The sequence below is a fragment of the Cottoperca gobio genome, chromosome 19, assembly GCF_900634415.1.
Source record: "Cottoperca gobio chromosome 19, fCotGob3.1, whole genome shotgun sequence".
Lineage (NCBI taxonomy): Eukaryota > Metazoa > Chordata > Actinopteri > Perciformes > Bovichtidae > Cottoperca > Cottoperca gobio.
Window position 1 is genome coordinate 11,761,435 of NC_041373.1, and position 21,129 is coordinate 11,782,563.

A 21,129-nucleotide genomic window follows, 5' to 3' on the forward strand; every position below is an offset into this window, starting at 1 on the left:
AGAAAAAACTTAACTTATAGACTCAAATCAGGGAATAAAAGAAAGTTAGAGAAATGCATCACACCTGTTGGCTAGTACCTGAACAGGCTAAAGGCTATCAAGAGAAATGTACACAAATTACTTATCTAAGTTTTTTACAGCTGAAAATGTTCAAATATTACAACAATTTCTGGTGAAATAACTCAATAAAACATGGTAAGATCTCTTTTGGGTAAAGCCATTGCAAAATGTAATTATTTTGGGCAATAATCAATATAATCACTACAATCATTAAAAACACTCTATGCTGAATTTGTGGTTTTTAAAAGGAGCAGAGCTGCTTAAGTTTAACTACAGTGGCACCAGAACTTGAGCCCAAGAAGAGTATCAACTGGAGGCCACACCGCATCTGCCTATACAAACGAGAAAGTGCACATTTCTTTTGTGTACACATCTATGGAGGTCATCCAGGTAGACGTGAGAGACAGATTGTGGATGTGAAACCTCCAATAACAAAGAACTTCAATCCAAAATGGTCAATACGTCAATCTGGAAGGGCTAATTATAACTCACGATCTGATCGTGATTGAGCGCTCCAGAGCACAATTACCCACCTGTCCACATTAAACTGATGTATGAGTGTTTTAGGTATTACAGCTCCTGAAAGTTTAATATATTTCTCATTAAAACAGTGTTAGTACTGTATGGTGAATGTCCTTTGCAGGGCTGATTTAGAGGTGACACTGAGAGGTAGAAAAACACATGAAAGTGGAAGTGGACTACGACCCACTTCAATTTGTGCCCTTGCTTTGAACACTGCAGAGAAAGACTAAAGGTCCTTTGAGTCCTTTTATCAAAAAAAGATGGAAAAACCGTCGACGATCTGTCTTACAAATACAGCAGCATCTTCATCGTTAGAACAACCTTGTACGATGTGTAACCTTCAGTGGCTTAACTCTGCATCTCAATGTCTCAAAATGCCTTGTAATCAATACTGAGGACATTTAATATATCATACTGACACATCCTTTTGCTTTTGGTTGAGTAGTTCTGACTGCAGTTTAGTTTAGGTTTCTCATCTTGGTTTTCTTATAGTAAAATGAAATTAAGAGGAACAATATGATCCCTTTTCGAAGACAAGAATTGAGTACATTGAATTTTAGGGATTGGACGACATGAAAGCAATAGTTCACAACAATGGCTGTTGATATTTTATAATAATGGTGGAAGCGACAATGCAAAGCCCAGTGTATTACTTTTGTTTGCAGATTATTGCGTGGGCACATATCAAACGAAACTAGAGAAATGTAGAATCAAGCAAAAGTATTGTTGCTGTGGTTACCAGCAGTTAGAAAAAAAACGTGTGCACTCATGTTTAAACCATTAACTGGTTATAAGTTTAAGTTATCCTGATTTTAGCCCATCAGAAATAAGTATTTTCTGAGACAATGGCATACGCAGACTTGTGTGTACAGTTTCTACTGTATTCCTTTAATATCTATCGTTGTATGAAAATACTTATAATTTTGAACAATGTTGCAAATCAATGGGAAGAATTGTTTTATGGCAATAGATTCGCCATATTAGCCAGATACATTTAATTTCCATCTTAAAGAGATTAATCTTCCAAGAAAAAAGACAGCATCAGTCATTTCTGCAAATGCCTACATTTATTTTATTTGCTCTCGTCTGTCAGGATCACGGCAAAAGTAGCACGACATCATCGAGCCACAAAGTCCACACGGGCTGGGGGGGAGGGGGGAAGGGGGGGGGGCGTCAACAAAGCATCGGACTGTGATACACCCCACTCCTAACAACAGTCAACATTGTGTATTCTTAAACCATTATGACAAAAGTACCCTGACTTTCCCCGAGTAGCTTTTGTGCCGAAACCTTATCAAGCCTTAACCACAGCCGTATCAAACAACATATGAATCATTTTTGTAAATAATATTTGCAGTTGTTTTAGAGGGAACTGTCAAACAGTGTTGTCCTGCAGTTTGGTGAGTAAGATCAGAAAACTTATTTTGTCTTTTTTGAAGGTAATTACAAAACAAAACCTGTTTTATATGGCGATAGATTTAATGCACATTGCCCGAATCTCTGAAGTGTTTTGTTTTTTTTAGAGAAAGAGAGAGTAAGAAAAGGACAGAGGGGAACCGCTATGGAAACAGAAAGGGAGAGCAAACGAGTGTGTGCTTGTGTAAGTTTGTACCAAAGCACCCACTCTATTCAGATCCAGCCCAAAAGAGTTGTCTCAGTAACAACAATAGTGGGTAACATGATCTTTCATTACACATTGTGTAAACAGTGTAACCTATCAGTGCTGCCAATCAAGATGATTGATTGTGGCCTGTCACGGGAGAAGAGTGACACGTCAGGAAAAAGAAGTTTTTTTGGAACAAAGCGCAGTGCATTCAGGCTGCCACAGAAAGTGGTGATTAATGTGTTCTCACTGGGTAATCCCACACCCCTGGCTAATGAAGGAGGAATCTATCATCCGCACCGCGGTGGCAGATGTCGCGAGGACAGCAATCCAAGTGCCTGGGAACAATTTACTTTCTTTTCTCTAATTGTTCCTGAGAAGTGTGACAGGTTTGGAGAAAAGCACTTGAGTCTGCAACTCCTCGGGGCAGACACAACAACATACAACCGACCGCCACTTCAACATACAAACCAACCAACCATTCTCCACCTTAAAGTATCACTTACGTACTGGCAACAGAGATAAGAAAAGACCAGCAGACCATTGTCTGCGGCTACAGTATGCATTATGTTCTTGCTCCATGCTGCCGGATATGGTCTAAAAAGGCTGTAAATGAAGGAATCTACTAAAAATAAACAACGCATGTACTGTATTTCACTGTTTAAACTACCCTTGTACTCCTCAAGAGAAAGTGCACAGAGTTCATAAACAACTCATCTGGGCTTCATTAGGCTGGATACACATTATAATCACGAGCAAAGCAAGAAATTAAACAGCAATTAGAGAAAAGAGGTTGAAGCTCAGGGATCATTGTTCATGTCCCTAAAGACTACCATGTCTTACAAAACAGCCAGTGGTGCAACATCAGCCAGAGGAAAAACAGCTTTGGATTTACTGTTGTTTGCGGAGCTGTTGTTTCCATTGGTTGTTTTACTTTTATGATTTATTCCAGGCAACTGACAAAAGCAGACAAACATTTCTGCAGCTTCACCCTACAGTACATGTCATTTCAGCGCATTCATTAAAAACTGTTTTGAGTAGACCAGCGCGTCTTTCATGTTTGGAAACATAAGCTGCTATTAGCACAAAAGGGGGAAAGCGGCAAAGTCCAAATGTGTCACAGCTGTCTGTCCTCACATCATTTAATTTAATCTGGTTTCATGCCTGTTCGCATTACAGGCCTGATAAAACAGCAACACTTTCAAACATCTGCTCGCTTGGGGAGCCTGTTGATTATTCATTCAGCTGGAGGTCAGATGGCACTCGGCTCACACAGCCTCACACCCGAGCTAATAAATCAATTTCTGGAGCAATTATGAGTAATCGCATGTGCTTTAAAGTTTAAGAGTCTGCTTTACGAGGTGCAGTTTTGTGTAAATTATGCTAACAAGTTGAGTCATTGCACTAATTGCACTTGTTTTTGTGAATGATGACCTACTCATGACCTCCACACATACAGTACACCCCTCCCTCTGGCACTTTAGGTGGAGCTGGAGAGATTTAAGGCCCAAGCTGCAGTGTGGAGCTAAAGCTTCACACATTCACTAAAGAAGAAACACTCCATCAGGTATTCTGCTGACCCAATAAAAAAGATTTAATATGTGCTGATGTTCTGTTCTACATGTGTTTGGGTGTTATCCTGACTAACGAAGGAGCTCAGTGGTGGACCACCACCATGGTCAGTATACACCGTGTAATGGTCTGAAATATGTTCACTTTTAATATCAGTTTATTCATGTTTGTTCAAGTCTATTCTTTAAATTCGATGAACTCCATTCAAACCACCCCACAGGGCATTTTACTAACATTTGTATTTGAACAAGAACTGTATGAAACTTCCTCATTTTAGAGACTACTTCACTGAGAAAGTTTGCTTTTTCCTGACAAAACTGAGTTCTGTAAAAATGTCTCGAACAAGGATTACTGGGCAGTGAAAAATAAACAACCTAATATGATATATTTCCCTCCAAAGGGATAGAAAACAACAAAGGCTACAACAAATGACACCACACAACTCTATGTAAACTTGTGTAAACAGCTGTGTAAGTGAAATTTAGTTTGTGAGTACAGTTTACAGTTGTAACACAGGAAGAACTACTGTAAGCAGTTCAATGAAAATCTTTTAGTGCCAGTAACGACAAAGATGAATCTTACTGTAAGAGTCAGATACACTACGCACTGCTGAGACAGTAAAAAGAGAATAAAGATGATCATGTAGTGGGCTTTTGGCTGTGAACAAGGCTAACACCCAGCTGTTATCATAACCAAAACAACTGGACACGTTGTCCTGATGATCTCATCGAGGTTCAGTCAGATAAACACTGGAGTTTAGATAAAGCATCAAAGACCTGCCACAAAGACTGAGTACCTGGCAGAGGTGCTGAACTGTGGGCTTGTTGTTTGAACAGAGAGAGCAGAGTGAGGTCAATAACTAACTTCAAATAGCTGGAAAATGTGCCAGAGCTGGCAGGCTCAGTGCTCACAGCATTATAGGTCAGATAGAGCATGAAATGCTGAAATGCTGCCAATCTAAGATGTGCTTGGATGTGAGTCTCCTTTATCTAAACTTTGTCTCACATCGAAGGTATTTACGAATAGCATCTGACTCAGCTGTGTTGATGATCTTTCATTACAGCTTGTTGTCGTGCAGTGTATTACAGATTGCTTTTGGTCGGTGTTAACCTGCTCCAACTGCTCAGTTTGGTGTAACAAGAGATAGACAACACATATAAGTTCACAGGGTGACTTACTGTAGCTACAGTTAAAAGTCACAAAACGACCTCTTTGTATGTGGATATACATCATATGCCTGTTTGACTTCTGCTGTACACTGAAGCACACAAGGGCATTGTATGTGCAGCCAAAACAGTGCATTCATAGGTTAGGTTGTAGTAGCCAGTTCCAGTTTGGACCCATTTTCAAGTTGGTAAAATACCTGGATTCTTTAAGCACCATCATCAGCTCAAAGTTGAGTGAGGCCCGTTCTTTGCTTTTTAACAAAACTCCTGCATAACTAATGAAACCCATCGGCTGTACTTAACGTTTACTGATAATTAGACAGTCAGCACACTAACAAACTAAACTACGATGGTGAACATGGTAAACATCATCCCCTCTACACATGAGCATGTTAGCATGCTGATTGTTAGCATTTAGCTCAGAGCACCGAAGTAGAACCTCAGAGAGCTGATAGCGTGGAATGCTAGCAGCTTTCTGAGTATAGCAAAAATAACAAATATTAAATACATATCTCTTACACCTCAAACCCAACCCAAAGTGGTGAGTACATGTCAGTAAAATCACTGAAAAACTGTGAAGTGTGAACAAAACTTGCTAAATGTTGTATTACTTGAGGGCAAGTGTGTCATCTTCACCCCCCTGCCAGCTGATCTTTGGGAGCAGCAAGATGCTCCACAGCTAAAGCCACTATTTATGAACTGACGCTGGCAAAATGATTATTTGAGCTTCTATGGCTACTGCAGCTCCAGCTCAGCTTCTCAACGAGGACCAAATTGCATTTTTCCTCACAGCAATAGGAAACATTTGTCAGGACAAGGTCAAGAAATGTCAAAGAACAGATTGGAAACAATTCAGATTTCGGATTCAACTCTTGATTCAGATTCAATAAATTGGAAAGTATAACAATATAAATAGTAATTTCTCTTCGCAGTGCAAATTTCAAATAGGCACTTTAGACAATCCAATGAACAAACACAGACAAAGATCTCAGTTCTGTCAGGGGTGCCCTTTGGAGTCTAATAATGACTGATGAAATAGAAAATAGTAATGTAAATCAATCAAATCATATGCTTCTTTCAGGGGAGCAGTGGTCCTCCGCATACAAGGTCGACCCAAGGTAAAACTGCGTGGCCTGAAACTAATTAAGCAATTACAAGCTCCATGTATGTGCTTTGTCGCACCAATGTGAAAGACTGTCAAGTGGAAGAACGTTGCGCAGACTGGACGGATGCTGTCTACTTTGATGTAGGCTTATGCATATGAAATGAGGTCAGATTCTGGTCATTAAAAAGAACTCCTTTACACGGGATATCACGCTATGAGAGGCAATTTCTTCAAAGGGCTTTTACTTTGGAGATTTGTAAGGGATTATGACAGGAAGGCATGTATAAACAAAGCAATGTGAGAAGAAAAAGGAAAATGGGTCAGATAATGCCCTCTGTCACAGTTATTACACGTCTCAATTACTCAGGCCGAGGAGAACGCTAGAAGTTACAGGGATCATTTGCCTGAGCAAGAACACAAAGACCAGTCCCACAGCCGGTCTGCTCTCACGTCATTTTGTATTTCTTCGAAGATATTTGAGCTTAGTTGATATTGTTTCACTTTGCCTCTGAGGATCAACACTCTATGGCTATATAAAGTGCACGCACTGCAGGGAAGATACAATGAGGGAAACGAGCTGGAAACAAGTAAATTGAGCAAGTGAGATTATGCAAATGAGGTGTCCAGTCATCTGAAAACCAGGAGGATACACTAAGGAATATAAAATACTAGATTGTTAATACAATGCCAAAATAATTATTATGTCATTGCTCTATTCATTAACACAAATCTAAGACCAAAGGAATCACCAGAACATGTGTTCAGCGAGCTCCACTGTACCAAGACTATCTTTAGTTGAGACATTGGTAGGAAATAACTGTAGATTTACACAATTACTTACATACAGTTTTAAGGTACTACATCTCATTGTCATACTGTACAAAACAATTGCTTCAATATCAAACAAGTTGTAATTTCAGCATTTGTACAATGTGGTTCTACAACTTATATTCAAATGAAGGCTCTGCATATTTCTCCCAGCCTTGTGCAAATCATAATTAATCCTTTAATGCATTTATTTATTTATTATCTTTTGATGTGTTTCTAAACCGCACCTTATCGCATGCATTGTTAGGCGACTATAGGGTTTATATTTGCTTTGGAGTAACTACCACTGACCTGCATTTGCTCCACCATTGTCAACCCCTTGTCCCTAACACAGAAACAATGGCCCATTCTTGGACTAATGTGCGGCTATGTGACATATAATAAATATTGCATCAGGGGATGCAGTCAGGAGATAATGCCTTTCGAAAGCATCAAACCAACCACAAACGTCTCTAAAGCAAATGATTCCTTTAAGGTATTCCTGTATGGTAAATGATTCATAGTGCCTGCATTGTTAAAAACAGCACTTAAGGGGGGACTGGTTAAAGTAAATATAAGTCATGGTGAAAAAGCTTGTAGCATTATCCAGGGCTGTCTAAAAGCATATTAATGCCCAGGGTTGTTAATGGATACAAAGGGCTCAGGAGTGTTTTAGTTTGAATAGATCTGTCCTGGCACCCTTCAAAAACTTTGAACAGTCAATTAACATGACAAAGTAAGCCATTCTATATTTTTTTAATGTCATTATTCTGCTTTTAAGGATTTGACGGTACAGTTTTTGAAGAAATATCTCTCTATACAGCATCATAGCCAAGCATAAATACTTCTAGTATTTGCTTGAAGGGTAACATCGCCGTTTTATGTTTTGTTTGAAATACAATCAATACTTCAATGTAACAGTTGATTCAACTTTCACATCACTATTTCAGACATGAAATCAATATTCTTCTTTGAAGAAACAGGAAATACATTTTAGAAACACAATATGACCTAAATGCTGATTACGCAGTTTCATGAAGTGAAAAGCATCAGCTTACATTAATGTTATAAATGTATAAAACAATATGACATAATTGCAATTTATTATAACTGTCATGTTGCTTGAAGTCGTCTGTCATCGGAACAAAAGAGGTAGGAGTAAATACCTATAACAGCCTTTGGTGTGGTGTTAGCTATTGAACAGTGATTTGCAATAACACTGAACTCCAGACACACATATTGTTCAGGACATAACACATTTCCTGCCATTCATAAATTCACAAATCCTCTCAAAATGGTGGTCACAGACAAAAGGAGAGACGTACAAGATAGGTTAAAAATTTGGCATGTTGTGAAAGCAAACAACTGCTTTGTCTGTGTTACTTTCCTCTCTGGGCCGAGGTTGTATAGGTCCAAAACATTAGGGTGTTGACAAAATGATGGATGAAGCATGGTAAAGTGGTTAGCGATTGTAAAGGCTCTGAAAACTTCTTCCAAAGCACAAATAAATGACCACTTCACATTGTATCCATCACTGATACATTGTCCTAATTGGAAAATGAGACCCATGTCTCATTGATGTCAGGTATTATGTAGGCCTACTGTGTTTTTATAGCCTATTTGTAGTGTATTATGGTTTCATGATATTGAAAGCTATATATTTTAAATACACTGCACATGTAAAATCCCAACTATAGGCAATAGTTAAGAATTAGCAATAGCTATAAACTCTGTGTGCAGCAATTCAGTTTCAAGCTCTGTATTGGAACTATGTTAAATTGCATCGTCCTTATCAAAAGAAAAACTATAGCCTACATTGTGAAATAATTTTAGAAATTATACAAATGTATTATCATTGTGAAATGTTATTTCATGTATTATGTTTGTAGTATTGGATCCCTCTCAACTTTCACACAATAACATGCACCTAGCCTCTCTTAAGCTAGCCAGTTTAACAACTGTTATCAAATTTAGCCAGGTAGCTCCTGTTAGATAGAGCAACAAATAATGCCAAGTAATTCTGAATTAACAAACTAAAGGCTTCTGAGGTAAAGCACACAGAATCAGAGACACAGTAACTTCTATTATTTAGCTTCATAAGGCTACACATAGGGCATAGGCCTACTATCTACCTAGCTGACTAAGTAACTAAGCTAGCATCCAAGTGAAGTGTTAGCCGTTTGGCTAGGTAGCTAGCTTGATGTCCAAAATCCAAACTCTCAACCCATCCTAGGTAGTAATCCAGATAGGTTGGTAGCATATGGAGACATATGGTAATATATGGTAAATAAAAGGAGGTTAGTCTGTGTCTGCACTGTCATTTGTTTGTTGATTCATAATTACTTTGGCAATGTTGTTGCTTTAGCTAACAGGAGCTCATAGGCTATATTTGTAGCAGTTTGCTTAAGAGAGGCTGCATACATGTGATTGGCTGAGAGGTGAAAGGTGAAATGGGTGATGACCTCCCCCATGGCATGAAAAGTGACATTATGAAATCACGTAGGCCTAAGTGAAATGAAATTCAAGTGTCTTTCTTGAGAAGTCCATTGTGAAATAATAACAGACTTTTGAAACAGGATGTTAAATTAAAAATGTCAACAGGTAAATAAAAATGAGCTTCAGTACATCTCTGTTATAATGAAAATTAGTTTGAATAATTTCTTAAATAATTTCACAATTTATTGTTTAATTTGTTATAAATTACACATTGTTTTCGACATAATACAATACATTTATTCGACATTGCTTCTGAATTAGCATAACCCTGAACTTCAGCCAAGACGAGTCTGCTTAACAAAATCTGTTCAAATCTACAAAGTCAATGTTGTGAAAACACCAGCAGTAACGCACTTACAGTCCCACTGCAATTCATTTGATTATTCCTTTGTAAATATGTTGACAGTTCAAAACATTTCAAAACAGACTTACAAAGTTCCTCACATAAGCCCTACATTTACTGTGTTATTGAGCCAATTCATCATATTTCACAATATGGGACAACAATATATCCAAATGAACTTGCAGAAAATATACTAAATAAATAAATAATAATAATTAACAGATGGCTGTGTGTTGTGCACAACATTATAGTAACAGGATTCTTACAACAGTGAATCTAATCACTGAAATACAGTTATTTTCAGTTCAGTAGCTACACATGTATCAATAAGGTTAGCTTCAGGAATGGTAGCTATAAACAGTGACTGTAACACAAAATGTATTAAAGTAAAATAGATTATATGTCAACCTTCATAAGGCTTCTTCAATCTCCACTAGAGGTCTCTGTCGCTCACCCCCTTCTCTCTATGGAGCATCCCCGTAGACACATGTAAACACAGTCCTCTACCTCAGTAAACACCAGTGAGGATGATGCAGGACGATAGCCACCATTTATTTGATTAAAAAAGAAAAATACATGTTAAAAGCATATACAGGATGGAACTTCAATGTCACCAGATCAGCTCAGACCAATAAGCTTATCAGAAAAACGTTGTCATTTAAAGTATTTTTGAAGCTCTCTGTAACTTTTGAGAAATCAAATTAACCCAGTGACCCAGAATCTAACAGTTTCCGAATACCCCAAACAAACATGGTTTAAAAGGAGTCACAGATTTAGGCCTCACAGAAGAATGAACTACAAGCATCAGCAGAGGTAGAATGCCTGGCAGGGCATTTTTCACACATTGGCAGCATGAGCGATGTGGGTCACTTAGCGAGTGGCAAGGATTCAAAACAAAGAAAAGGCCCAAGCAATGGGGTCCACTGGATAAATTTGTCAATGTCTTGTGCCTTAAGGCACCCAGCCTCGCCTGACCCCAACCTCCATTCTCAAGATAAATACCTCTGTCACCATTCACCTTCAGTCCCTGGACACAAATTAAACTTGTCATCCATCATCCTTGTGCAGAGGTATAATTTTCCCCCTCCCAGTAATGAGTTTAAGACCTCTGAACAGGCCAGGGATGAGACCTCGCTGAACATGACAAAGCATTTTGGAATCCTGATTTTTTTTGTGTGGTTATTATTTGTATAAAATGACTTGATCTCACACACCCCACCGGAAAGCTTGCCAACTGGATAAATGATTGACTGTGACATTCATTGCAACTGTGGGTCCATACAAAGTTCAAGCCGTGGAAGGTGTAAAGCTCCGGGTATTTGTTTCCCTCAAATGGCCACGGCTGACAACCTTGTATGATAATGTGCCCACTGTACATCAACTTAATTGACACTTAAATCTGTCAGTAGCCTTACAAATGCCGACCTTCTTTGGGGAACAAATCCTTTTTAATGTGCATTCTTTGTGAGTGATTGTGCATGTGCGTGAGGAGGGATGGTTTTCAAGGGGGAGGGATTGCAGGGAGTGAGGATACGAATGAGATAAAGAGAAAGCTGTCAAGATAAACAGTAAAATCCTACGTAAAGCAAGCAGCCTCTTTAGCGCAAGTTATCATAAAATATCAAGCAAAATATCTAAATATACCAATAAATATAGTAGCTGGCTATGCACACTAAGGACTCACTCACTCAAATTGCTTCCAAATCCCTTTTCACCTGTCTGATTAGGATATTTTTTTGCCATGTAATGTTATTAGCAGCCTGGTTAAAATGGAGCTGCTGTGCACTGGGGGTTGGCTTATTAATTGTTGTTTTCGTGTCACCACTGCTGTGTGCACCCAGTGATTTAATCAGCTAAATTCACTGCCATGGGAGCTGCGGCCCGAGCCAGGTTTAACGCTATAGGTGTAATAATAATGCAATGGCAATGAAACTGTCATTCCAATTTGTTTCTGAGAATGATTTACATATATGCGCGTTGAATAACACTGATTAGCAAAATGGGATGAAGTTATTATCTGGCTTCTTCATTGCATTAATTCTGCCGTTTCATTAACTCAATTTTCACTTACTCCTTGTAGCCCCTGAATGTCTGCTCATCATGAAAGATTGCTTTGACTGGCTGACAGATTAGGGCAAAATAGTAACCCTATTATCCCCTGGACATTGATAAGCACTGAGATGTGTGTGTGCCTTCTGCTTCCTGCTCTAAGAGTGGTAATGACCTGGGGGCAGCAGCTTCTATCTCCCTCGCAGGTACAATCTTGTTTACCTCAATTCCCCGTAGACACCTTTCTCTCCCCAGAGACCCGATCTGGCTTCTTTATCCTCACCTCCGTCACCTTACTGGTCCTTTTCTCTAATCACAAAGCATCTCGCTGCTCTAAAGCTCTACGTTATCAGGAGGGGCAAGCCTCTGGTACTCACCACAATTAACCCGGGGCGTTGTTACCAAAACAGTCAGTATAGCGCAGTATAGCGCAGTACAGCGCAGTACAGCGCAGTACAGCGCAGTACAGCGCAGTACAGCGCAGTACAGCGCAGTACAGCGAGTCAGTCTCTATGGGCAAAGAGTACAAAGGAGGCCTGGTTACCTCGCAGCCATTATTATGTTAACAGTGATGACGAGTACTCGAAATAACACAAATATACCTTACAGCTTGTTTCCTACAAGGTGCACAAAATGTGAAGCTGACTGCAAAATAAAAAGCATATAGCTGACTTTCTGAGTCCAAAACAGCAAGGACAGGTGAGATTTCAACATGTCATGACACCGCCATTATTCTAAATCCCTTCTCCCAAGGTGGAAGGATTGCAAATTGAGGCTCCTGCAGCCATCTCTGCTCACAGCCAATCCACTGAATGACAACAGACAGCTACAGTGATGCAGAGACGGGCTGACAGAGATGGATGGATCGATAGACGACTGCATATGCAGATGTGCCTATTGATAAACTCCTGCTGACAACGGGCGAACACTTTGGGCTCATCGGTGGAAATGTCAGTCATGCTAGCCATTAGTTTGCATGCATTTCAGGTCGGATGTCCTCAACCTGTGACCGTGGGGTACTAAGGCCAGCCTACAAGGTCCGTAACATGCCAAAACACTTTTTTATCACTTGTCAGAATCGATTCCACTTGGTGTCAGTCCAGGCTTCTCTACTACTGTATGTGACAAGGAATGAGGCAGCCTTGCTTTCTGACAGTGATGAACAGATAATATACATGAGCAACTGAAATGGGTCTGATGTTTCCATCTCTCCTCGATGAACTGAGGTAGTTCAAAATACAGCAGCAATGGTTATTTTCGTTATTGATTAATCTATCGATTTTCTTTTTCAAGTCATTGCTCAGAAAATATTGATAAATTACCATTATAATTTCCCAGAGCTCAAGGCGATATCTTTAAGATGCTTGTTTTTTGTAAAAACAACAACAAATGCATTCTATTTACAATGATATATAATAATAGCAGAAAACCTTTGTTTTCTTTTGTTTTTGTTTCATTCATTATCTAGTTTATAAAATGGGTCAAAGGGGATGTCTTTAAATAGCTTGTTTTGTCCAAACAATTGTGTAAAGCCCAATGGCAGTCAACTTAAAATGATATAAAACAGAGTAAAGTTTAAAAAATATAGTTGAGAAACTAGAACCTATAAGAAAATAATTAGTACTTTTTCTTCATAAATGACGTAAAATGCCTTTTATTTAATAATAATGGATCAAATTACATGAATGTGTGTATGTGCTGTGAGCTATAGTGTCTTTTTGGTTTCCCAGAGGGTAGCATCTTAAGAGCCAGATATTCCTCCACACGAGTAAGTAGAGACCAAAACAGAGCTTAAAGGAGACTCCAAACGAATGCTAATGGTGCTCCATATCTATTTGCTAACAAATTCACTATATCAACTTAAAGGTGACAATATATCAGCGTTGTGTTGCACTATTTCATTTCATTATCAATGTATAATAAAATAACAGTCTTTTCTTATTATGCCATAAGTAATGCTGGATGCATTTCTACTCGATGTGTTGTACTTGACAAAATCAGTGTGAACTCGAGGCCGTGCTCTAACCGCTGACAGGTAATGGCTCATCACTGTAAGAGCTCCCAACTAGCTCCAGAGTGGAGAAGTCATGTTTGTATTCTAACAAGGCCGTTCTGGGTTGGGAATGGCAGTCAAATCTAAATTCTGCTCAGGGTGCAGAGAGAAAAATGCCTGATGAATTTGTCAATACTGCAGGAGTGATGGGCCTCATATGTGTGTAATGGACTGGATGCTTCTCAGTACAGATTGCCTGTCGAGATAGGAAACTATAATGAATGGCATGGAGGAGCATGGCTGTAAATATAAGGCTTTTTACCTTCATTTAAAAGACATGACATTGCTGGCTAAAGTCCCAACACTTTTACCATATACATTTCAGGTAAATGGAGACACATAAAACAAGATTAGTGTTCTAATGTAGGAGAAACATGATTTGTGTGTCTGTGATCATAATTAAAAATGCTTGTTTTACAAAGATTACAAATGTATACACATCTTAACAACCCTATACAACATCACACAGAACATATACACATGTTTTACATGTTATATAAGACCTGTCAAACAATTTTAGAGCAATTTTGTTTCTGGGCCGACCCTTTTGTTTACATTCGGATCACGGACTGTAAGATGGCGTCGTATTGCAAAACTATTTTAGCAGGTCATATGCTACATGAAGCACAACATTAGCATCTGTATACACTATATGCATTTGAGCTTAATTCAGATATATAATTAGAGAGTTTGTCGTAATGAAAAATTGTTATTTCATGTTTGTCAACTGATCTTTAGGGACAACATTGCAACATTAATGATGTGAACAAGAATTTAACAGCATCAGAAAACGTTAGTAACGTTAGGATTTAGGTATTGTCCAGTAGAGGCTGCATTATGCTCTAATTCATTGGTCTGGGGGCAACCCCGTTGTTCACATTTGAAAAACAGATAGTACCTTTAGCGATATACGTATGCCAAAATAAGTGCTGGAATTGAGGACAGTCTTTAAATGCATTTATTCAATTATAGAATTGAAATCTAATATCCTATAATTCTTATGAAGAGTGGAATAGCTTATTTCAGAATTGAGCACTGGATGCCTTCATGGTTCCAGTTTTTGTAGGAGAGTTTAACAGAGAGGCAGTCCTGTGTAAAAAGGTTTGAGTAAAACCTTGGATGAATAATAGACTGCTTCCCAAGCAGCAGCACTCTTGGTGGTAGGAGGTTAATATTCTCACATGTCATTAGGTCTGCTGGCTCGACTGATGGCTCATTGAATCAGGCAGCAAATGATTTCCTCATGCTGCAGAGGACAGAGCACTTCAAAGGGAAGGGGCTGAGGTCAGGACAGCACTCCGCTTTGATTAATGACCGGGGCTCTGCAGAGGTTGCCTGTAGGTAAGAATGTGACGGTGAATTGGATGTGAAGGGGACCGACTTTTAAGCTGGATTTGACCCACCTCCAGAAAAACTTGCAGATACCATCACACAGGTTGGGTTGATGGGTTGTGACTGAAAAGCTTGATGACCCTCTGGCTTATACAATCAAAAAAATGAAACTTGCTGGCTGACAGGCTTACCTGACATCATAGTAGTGTTTAATTGTTGTATACTTGAATAATGAATACAACAAATAGTCCTTATCACCTTGTAAATGTGAATGTGAATGTGACTTGACTGAATGATTTGCATGTTCCCACATGAGTACAGTCTTAGTAAAGATTTTACAATAAACTAAAAGCTGATTCTTTAAAAAAGAACAGAACATTTAACCATTTGATTGTTTAACTGGAGTTAGGATTGGGTGGGGATTAAACATCCCACCTCCTGGGTTGTCATTCTCCTGGGCTGTCATTCTCCTGGGCCCCATTATCACCCTCCTTATTAGTTTTGTGACTCAGCAGAACAAAACGTGACTGCCTCAATCTTTGATCTTTCACGCGCTGACACAAATCCTTTTAAGCCTCTCGATGTTCCTCTGCTAAGGTAATTAGCACTAATTAAAAGGTTTCCAGCTGCCTTGTGTGCATTTTTTTGTTCCTCCACAACACATTGTCCTCACAGGTGCATTTCCTATGTTTGCTGTGGGCACGTCACTCACATTCCTCCCCACTTGTTCACGGCGCATGATCAAGGAGATTAGGACTTTTGTTTGGGGATGATGAAGGAGAAAAATGTCCAACTTGTTGCCAATGGGAAGCCATTATGGGAGTTTAACACATCTGGAAAAAAGGTTGGGCTTTTCTACGACTCGGCCACACAAGAAAGAAAAGTGACGAGAACTTAAATTCCTAACAATATAATTAACAGAATTTTCCATCATTACCTATTTTATAAGACATATATATATATATATATATATATATATATATATATATATATATATATGTTCTTGTTTTGCGATTATAAATGTGATTTCATCAAAACCTGAGAGTATTACAATGAATTTCTAGTATGTTCATATCTTTCGTTTGACTTAATACTTTCTTTCAATGATAACTGTAGCACTGATTATGTTTTTGTTTCTTTTATATAAAACCAAATTAAACTTCCTCAGATGCTTCCTTACCTCTCCGTTACTTAAAAAGAGCCAGCTAGCCACATGACGGCCAATCTTGTAAATTCACTTGTAAGTAAAGGAGCCCATAAACGTCATTAACCATCATTTCCCAGCCCACTTCAGTTACATGTGAAGCGTTCTTTATTGTGTAATGAGCCAAGAATCTAAAAAGATTGCCACTTCAAAGACTCTTGAAAGCTGTCGCCCATGCAGTCTGCTGACATGTCAAGCTGGGATTAAACGTCCCCCCATAATCATTTCTTTGTTTTCAAATGAGCCCATTGTTTATCTGCACCTTGGGTGACAGCCGTCAAGAGTGCACAGCGCTGCAGAGGCTTTGAGAAGTGGCGATACAGATACTTCACGTGCTTGTAGAAGATTCAGTTCCACTTTCAAAGTTTTTTTTTTTTTTTTGATGTTCGAAGCACTTGGAAATTCTGATTTAGATTTGTTCAGCTTCCAGGATTTCCTGCCAAAGAAAAGATAATTGAACAAAAAGGAAATCTGAAATATGGACTCATTTTGGACTGGAAGTGGCACTTGGATTTCCGAACAAACCCCTCAATTTAGCCTTCTGTTACTTGAGCTCAGAAAGAAAAAGTGAGGAAACAAAAACTCAATTCAGAATTCAATCATTTCTTTTAGTTAACAAACCACTTTAAACTTGATTTAGAGCACACAAGAATGACTGTAAATCTCATTCATGTCTTGCCTCAATTGTTATGCATGGAGATGCTCCCTCCATCTTGTCTTAGAAAAACAGGCCTTTGTCCGAGACCAGCAGTGTGTCATCAGCTTTGGGCCTCCATTGAGGCAGGGACATTGAGCCCTGGCAGCAGGGGGACACTTCTCAGGGCCTTTAAGAACTACAGTAAATCAAACAATTTATCCAAACAAAGGCCGCTGTGTAAGGAGGGAGAGAAGACACAAGAAACAGATGAATAAGCAACATCAATTACCACACCCTGACCTTGAGAGCCCTGCACCAAGGCGCACATTTCACACCAAATGACTGCAGATTGGGGCTGACAAGCCCGAAGTGGAGAGGCGAGCCCTCATAATGCTACCCACCATGCATTTGTTGGGGGCCAGGGCAAGTAGGGGAAGAGGATACAGAGGGAGGTGGAGATGTGAGGTAAAGGAGCTATGAATGAAAGATAACCATAATAGATGTTGGTTTATTTTAAAGTGAGACAAAATAGCTCAATTTGAACACTTAGCCTGACAAAATGGCCACTAGTGAAATACAAGAGAAACATGGAAGTTGACAGCCAGATAAGTCTCTTGATAAGTAGGAGCCTGTGAAGACAAATGTCCAAAGTTGTTTTCAGAAATACCCTCGGTTCCAATTAGATTTGTAAGAACATGTGTGTTAAAGAACAGCCACCCTTATTTCATATATCATACAGAGTGTCAATACCAACATCCAAGTGGGAACTAGATTGTTATTATGAGAAGGAGATATGGAGGATTTATGAAGTCTATAGTGTCTCCCATTTGGTAAAATGAATTACAGATCTGTCAATAAACAGGTGCTAAAATGGTTGCAAAGTTGTCATCATCCGTTTAATCTTGTTAACAACTCGCTACAAACATGCAGCACGTAAGAGGCTAATTAAGGCTACATTTTCTGGCTAGCAGCGGGGGCTCAATCTTGTAGTAATGAGTAAACAATCCCATTTTGTAACAATGGGATGTTTTCCCCATTCTTCTGACACGGTGTAAATGCTGCATTATTCTTTTTGATGACCGTTCATTGATCCGTGTAAGGCATACAGAAAGAGGCGTTTACCAGATATGTTTTTCCCCATTCAGTAGCACATCTATTCCACTTTTAGATCCATGACACATAATCATCAGACACGTGGAACATGGTCACCATGAAGCTGAATTGAACCACTGAAAAGGGGGATGGCCTCTTGACCTCATAACGCCCTCTGTGAACACTGTACTAATTAATTGCCCAACAACATACCCTGCACGCTGACACGCAGTCGTACGGAACAGAACAATAGATTCATGCTTTTTGCATACCAAACACAGCACACAACATTAATCCAATCTGAGTCGCCTCCAATTAGCCAGCGAAGCAAGAGGTGCAAAGCCCAGTCTCACTACTACTGACAGTAAAAGAAACTGACAGAAGGAAGGAAGGTGCGGTGACAGAACAATTATGGATCATAAATGTAAGTTTGCAATGTCAATATTTCCATAACATGACCACTCACACTCAAAGTTAGTCGATTATGCAAAAATGAGAATACATTTGCTGCTTCCAGTTTCTCAAATGTGAGGAATTGCTGCTTCTCTGTTTTATATCATTGTAAATTGAATAAACAAAAACAAACACACAATCGACATCTTCTGAACGCTCATTTTTCACTTCTTCCAATATTTTATAGACTAATAGATTCAACGAAAAATAAATAGTGACAGATGAATCGATAATGTAAATAATCGTTACCTGCAGCTTCACTAACTACTTAGCAGCCTTATGAGCATTTTAATTAAATAATAACAAGATTAATGAATAGATTAACTCTCTGTCTTGTGGTATGCACAGCTGACCGGTCTCTGCATTGATTGCTTTTGAGCCATAGTAGTAAGGCTCAATGAACAGTGAACTGCTAATAAAGTACCCGAGCTCTGCAGCTAAACCTGAAGCTATTAAAGGACTTGCTCCTCAGGAGCGTTAACTGAAGCCCTGACTGAATTAGCGCACTCTTTAATTACGACCATCTTAAATCAGAGGCCTGAATCTGATTTGTTTTTTATGCTCTGCATGCCCTAACTTAACAATTTATGTTAAAAAATTAATCGACAACCTGCCTGTTTCTGCATTTATTGTCACAACATTAACAGAGACCCTAGACTTTCTACTGCCGGAGGGGACCAAATTGTAAGACATTACTCACAATAATGCATATGCTATAATCACAGAGAACTTACTTAAAATTCAATCCACTTTGGCATCATTATCATGTATCAACATAATGAATGACTCCTTCAGAGTATGGTAATTATAATTTGATAAATCATCAGCAGAAAATTAACTAGATGTCAAAACATTCATTGGGAAGGGTGATGAATCGAGGATGATTGTGGTGATGAATTGTGTTAATCTGCGCGGTATGTATCCAGTGAAATGGCCAAACATTCCAAGATGGATGGGGCACAGAAGCTGCAAGGTCAGACCGCAAAGCTGCTGGACGGGGGAGAATAAAGGAAAAGCTGTGCATGTTATACTTTGGTCATTTCTTTCCAACAGTTTGCTTCATAAACGCTCATCTATTGAGGGCACTGCTGAAACAATTAGTCAATTTATCCATTGGAAGATTGACTGAAAATTAAACGACAGCAATTTTGATTTGAAGTATTTTATTAAGCAAAAATAAAAAAAATTGAATTCGAACTTCTTAAACATGAGGATTTGTTGCTTTAAAAAAATTAATCTAATATGTTTGGATTTGGGGTTTACGGTTGGATAAAGCAAGACATTTGAAAACGCCACCTGGGGCTCTTGAAACACGCAATGGACATTTTAAACTATTTTCATATATTTTATAAACTAATAGATCAATGAAATAATCCCTTAATGATATTATTGCTGTAGATAGACACAGCGTTTTGTTGTGCATTTGTTTTTGCTGCACTGGTACCTCAAGATATTGAACAAATACAGGTCCTGAACCCCCCCACCCCCTTCCACCCAAAATCGTGATTCCCTCTTGGATGTTTCCGGTATGAAAGATGTGTCTGCTAAGTGAGAGAGGTCAAACATGAGTCCAGATATTTATTACATGTGCTGAAACCAGATGGAGGCAACACATTCATCACAGCACCGTGTCACTGAGGTAACACCCGTTCCCCATAAAAGGCGGCTCCCTCTTCCCAGCATGGACACTGGCCTCGAATGGTGTTTACAGCGACAAACCATGGGTTGGTCCGTCAGCCACTCGCCTTAATCATCCCCACCGCGCTCCGCCTGGTTCCACCAACCATGGTTATTTTTAAAACTTTTGCTTTTATCAATACTCTTTGCTCTGTAGCTGGGGGAGATATTAAAGCCACAGCAGGGCAAAGAAAGGGCGTTTCTGACACTTGCTCCCTCATTTATCAGTCCCCTTCATAGGCCCCGTCAGTGACAATGAAAAGATTTCACAATACCGCAAGGCAGAAACTCATTCCACCAGTCATCCATCATGCTCAGCCCGGCGGCCGTTCCACTGACCTAATCGGTAATGCCTGGCTGCATGCTGGAGACTTCTTTAAGCCCCCCTTCCCCTTTATTAGGCCTATTTAGAATGAGGCAAGTCATAGGGCTAAACTGGGTAGGACCTAGAAGTCTTACAACCCCTTCCTATTTGGACCATATCAGCCCAATCATTGTTTTAAAAACCTGATGTCCGTGGCCCCCAAGCCCACGAGAGAATAAAGTATTTCCATCAATGCATCAAGACACTCTTGGACAGGCAATAAGAATTTCATATTTGGTATGGTAAAAAGATTTATCCTTCCATGTATCCTTGGAAAGAAAATGTATACAACAAACGAGCGGAAAATACACACCATTAACTATCCAACACACGAATGGCACATAAAACCACACCATCTAAAAAAACAGCAATAAATATTCACTGTGCTCCCAACAGAGATAATTTGTGTTTCATTTCAAAGTTATACTTTTGCTGGGAGGGGGGTAAATCTACCTAAATCAGCCTCTCGCTGGCTCAGAGGACTTCTTCAGCAGTTTCACCCCTCCCACTGAGGGGCGGTAGGTAGAGGTTCAGCCAGGTCGCAGAGCTGCTGAGAGTTTGGATCCTACTCTTTGGCTTTGCCAGCCCTGAGTT